The 5,312-nt window shown below is 43.7% G+C and overlaps 1 long non-coding RNA gene across 1 annotated transcript; it reads left to right on the top strand.

Moving 5' to 3' along the window:
- The first annotated feature begins 647 nt into the window (after positions 1–647).
- Positions 648–4,514, top strand: LOC124117013. Its single transcript, XR_007219736.1, has 2 exons — positions 648–961; positions 3,816–4,514. It is a non-coding gene; the product is annotated as an uncharacterized LOC124117013 (long non-coding RNA).
- The last annotated feature ends 798 nt before the right edge of the window (positions 4,515–5,312 follow it).

Here is a 5,312-nt window from a genome sequence, read left to right as displayed (position 1 = left end):
CCAACAACTACACCCACAACTACACCAACAACTACACCAACAGCTACACCCACAACTACACCAACAACTACACCCACAACTACACTCACAACTACACCCACAACTACACCCACAACTACACCCACAACTACACCAACAACTACACCCACAACTACATCAACAACTACACAAACAACTACACCCACAACTACACCCACAACTACACCCACAACTACACCAACAACTACACCAACAACTACACCCACAACTACACCCACAACTACACCAACAACTACACCAACAACTACACCCACAACTACACCCACAACTACACCAACAACTACACCCACAACTACACCAACAACTACACCAACAACTACACCCACAACTACACCCACAACTACACCCACAACTACACCAACAACTACACCAACAACTACACCAACAACTACACCCACAACTACACCAACAACTACACCAACAACTACACCAACAACTACATCCACAACTACATCAACAACTACATCCACAACTACACCAACAACTACACCCACAACTACACCAACAACTACACCAACAACTACATCAACAACTACACCAACAACTACACCAACAACTACACCCACAACTACACCAACAACTACACCAACAACTACACCCACAACTACACCAACAACTACACCAACAACTACACACAAAAACACATCCTCCACTACATCCACATTCTCGAAATCAACCACCCCCACCCCCACGACATCTACTACACCCGTACCTTCAATAGTAAACATTTCCACCACAACATCGACTACCACAATAACTGCAACGACAGCACCAGCAACTAGAACGGCAACATCATCACCAACAAACGATGCGACAACAGCAACAACAACGACTGTTTTGGCCTCAACAGCATGGCAAACAACATCATCACTTGGACTTTCACTAACAACAGCACAGCCTGGATCATCGGGTTTCGTAAGAGGTTCGATCTATTTCTATTGCTACAACGATATGGCTGAAATACTGCCGATGTGACGTTAAATCTTAACTCACTCACTCACTCACTATTGCTACAATATAATCCATAATTCAGCTACAATTCCTAACAATTAATATATTCATTCACGTAGCAGTTGACAGACAGTTGCCCTGATGACATTTTCACCTGCGGTCCGGTTGGTTCTAAATGAGTGAGTGAGTGAGTGAGTGAGTGAGTGAGTGAGTGAGTGAGTGAGTGAGTTGGGTTTAACGCTGCTTTTAACATTATTCCAGTTATATCACAGCGTGTCAGCTTAATGTGGGAGGAAAGCCCGAAGTGATGCAGGTCTCAGACGTTTACCACTTCGGTGAAACCCACGAGCACGACCATGGTGCTGACAAACCTAGAAACATAATCGGGGCGAACCGGGATTCGAACCCACAATCATAGTTTTCTGGCGTGCCCAAGGGACGTAAGTCTGCACAGCGAATTGCGGCCCCTTAGACGACTGGGCCACCCGTGCCCCCGGTTCTAAATGAGAACGACGATTTGCAAATTAATTAAAATAGGGAATAGTCTGTTTAATGTCAATACGGTACACGGCAAAGAATACTATGTACCCAACAATATCTGCTGATTGTTATTTTTATTCCAGTCACTGGAAAATGTTGTTTGAGAAACTATCATGTTGTTATGAGTATAAGGGGTGGGTGGGGGTGGGGGTGGGGTTGGGGGGGGGGGGGGGGGGGGGGGGGTTGGAGAGAGAGAGGGGAACAACGGTAGGTGGAACCGCGGAAACACGTTTATGGACAAGTAATCATAATTTAATGTCGTTAACCTTGAACATAAGGTTATTATAAAATAACAAGCGACAATGCGTCACATCGGACAACCGAGTTATTCAAGTTATTCCGTCACTATAATTTCTTCATCCATGATCATTATCTATCTTCTATAGTTTTCCATAAGAAAGATGGGAGGTCGGTCAGTCCAGTGGTTAAAACGTTCGAACCTCACGCCGAAGACCCGGGGTCGATTCCCTACATGGGTACAAAGCCCATTTCTAGTGTCCGCCGCCGTCATATTGCTGGAATATTGCTAAAATCGGCGTAAAACCATACTAACTCACTCGTAAGAAAGCTGACGAAAGTGTTGTTCTGGCAGTGTAAACAGTATTCTTCCGATTTATCAGCCAGACCAACTCTTATGAAACGTAACTTAAAACGGCGACAGTTGAGCGCGGATCGATGCTCATGATGTCAATCAATGGACTGTCTGGTCCAGACTCTACGGTTGAAACCTTATTTGTTGTGAAACGCGTCGGACTGCTCTAGCCATTCGTCACCACTCTCCCCTTTCCGGAACCTGCAAGAAGACTCGTCCCCCTATCGATGAATGTTATGTGCGAAAATACGACAAACCAATCAGAATACGAGTATGGTTTCAAGTTCTTCGTCGAAGAATGCCTCAGAAATATTTTTTGATTTTGCATATGTCTTGCATCTAAAATTATACCCAAGACACAGTTAAAGGTGTTCAATCATACTGTATAATTCAGCACGTCCCGATGTGCTTTAAATTGCACCTGAAATATATGTATAATATGTGGGGAAACATATGTGAACCATTACGCAACGAGTTGACAATTGTTTTTGGTATGCCCGTTTGCGCTAAGACTGAACCCGGTCGCAAAAATGGCCACGAGAGAGGCACGAGTCGCTATTCGGCTTGTCCCGGAGTAACACGAGCTGGTCACGAATGAGCCACACATGTCATAGCTGACATGAAAGCAGAGGACGGGGGTCTTCCCGTCAATAACGAAAACCGATAGCTTCACGCCGATATGCAGTGTGTGTAGATTATAAGTGGTCTATTCACAGACATTTACTGATACAGATGCGGATTATATGTCCGAAATGTCCGAGTAAAATGCTTTGAGTCAGCTATTTTGACAGATAACAGACGAAACGATTTACTTCCGTTTACCCAATACATTCGGATAAACATCGGTTCATTTCAGGTCAATGATACTTATGCGAGATAAACATGTTACCTAAGGTGTGTTCCGATTGATTTCTCAGCGGGCTTCATGAGCGGACAACATAGAACCAATCAGAAGGTAGTATTGTATTGTAAGCTTAGATGAGCGGCGTCTATCCTACGTCTGAACAGGTAGTCATGCAATTATCACTCCTTGTTTTTGACCCCTCTTTGAATCCCACAGTCGCCCGGTTAATGAACTCGACACGATACCAATGCTCGTTGTTTTTTTAAAAAACCTCCTACATCAGACTTTGTTTCAGACACTGAACAAACTCTTGTTTTCAAACCGATAATAGACCATACTCGCTCTTTCGCGTACTTGATACGCTCCATACAGCGAGTGTTCACACGTACAAGTCGTGACATAATTATGTTCAAGATTCCGGGGTAGAATAGGTCTTCAGCAACCCATGCTTGCCATAAAAGGCGCCTATGCTTGTCGTAAAAGGCGACTAACGGGATCGGGTGGTCAGACTCGCTGACTTGGTTGATGCATGTCATCGATCCCAATTGCGTGGATCGATGCTCATGATGTCAATCACTGGATTGTCTGGTCCAGACTCGATTATTTTACGGCCGCCGTCATAGAGCTGGAATATTGCTGAGTGCGGCTTTAAACAACAAACAAACAAACAAACAAAATAATTATGTTCACATGTTTTGGCTTCAGGATTAAAATCTGGTCAAATGTGTTCAGATCTCTATGTTAACAAGTGGTCACATATATTTAAGCCTCGACCACATCGTTGTTAACACGTGCCACACAACATTGCGCATATGTTTTTTTTAATATACTCTATTTCGTCCATTTCAGGCTATCAACCGACGCTTACAGACACTTGCTACTTTTTAACCATTTGGGTTCCAAACCACGATTTTCAAAATGCAGACAATGTCATCGCTCAAGCCTCCAACAGAACCTTCCCAGAGTGTGCCCACATGTGTACTGGTAACCCCAGGTGTCTCGTCTTCGTGTTTCACAACAACGGGGACTGTAAAGTGGGAGATACTTGGTCGCCAAGTCTGTGGACAAATGCCACCATGTCTTCACGTGTGTACAGATTGGTGCGCATGGACACAAATACGTATTTATACGCCCCCTAGTCATGCATCCACAGCCCGCTCGGTTGTGGATCAGAAGTAGTCCACTGGGTGAGAATTATAGCTCAAATTCGATTTGTGGAATTGGGTATGATTTTCAATTTCCAAATAACAACAATGGTGAGTACACCAAATGTTCAAATATACGTGAGTGAGTGAGTGAGTATGGTTTTACGCCGCTGTCAGCACTATTGGGGGCGTCATTTATTGCATGGTGTATATATGCACACAACTCGTATACTACATATTCATCATGGGCACGTTTTCATGACAGTCACTGAAAAATATACCCTATAAACCTTGGTGTCAGTGAAAACCTTGGACAGTCAGTACCTTGGAGAGTCAGTGAAAACCTTGGAGAGTCAGTGAAAACCTTGGAGAGTCAGTGAAAACCTTGGTCAGTCAGTGAAAACCTTGGTCAGAAAAATCACCATCATCCATATCTCGTTTCATATGCACTGAGTGAGTGAGTGAGTGAGTGAGTTGGGTTTAACGCCGCTTTTAACAGTATTCCAGTTATATCACGGAGGAAAGCCCGAAGCGATGCAGGTCTAAGACGTTTACCACTTCGGTGAAACCCGAGAGCACGGGTATGGTGCTGACAAACCTAGAAACATAATTGGGGCGAACCGGGATTCGAACCCCCAATCATAGTTTTCTGGCGTGCCCAAGGGACGCAACTCTGCACAGCGAATCGCGGCGCCTTAGACGACTGGGCCATCCGTGCCCCCCATATGCACTGATACAAGATAGAATCGTTACACCACCATGTATCAAACTTCATTAATAGTACATGTACTTGATGTGTGGAACTGCTTCAATCTGTCGTCCTACATATTCTTGGAAAGATTGATTTATTGGTGAACGCGTGGTACCACTGCGTTGCTATCAAATATACACTTGTGTTGACACATTCGATGCAACTTTGAACGGTCTTTGCTTAGGGATCGAACAGTTGATATTCGGGGGCGGGGTAGGGGGTGGGATGTTCTTGCAGTTTGTATCGAGATTGGATAAGATATGTTTTCAACTCTAGCGACAAAACCAGATATGTTTTTATTTAAAACTATTAGCCTGGATTTTAAAAAGTAAAATGCCTTGCTGCAATGTATTTTTTTGTGGCAGACAATTATTTTTGTTTCAACAGTCTAAAGCATAATTATTTCTTTTCTCAAAAATTTATTGGGACAATTTTTTGTTTCCGATAAAA

The sequence above is a fragment of the Haliotis rufescens genome, unplaced genomic scaffold (genome assembly GCF_023055435.1).
Source record: "Haliotis rufescens isolate VD_foot unplaced genomic scaffold, xgHalRufe1.0.p SCAF_9, whole genome shotgun sequence".
Classification (NCBI taxonomy): domain Eukaryota; kingdom Metazoa; phylum Mollusca; class Gastropoda; order Lepetellida; family Haliotidae; genus Haliotis; species Haliotis rufescens.
Note: the sequence above shows the minus strand (reverse complement) of the source record. Positions and strands in the feature narration are given on the sequence as shown.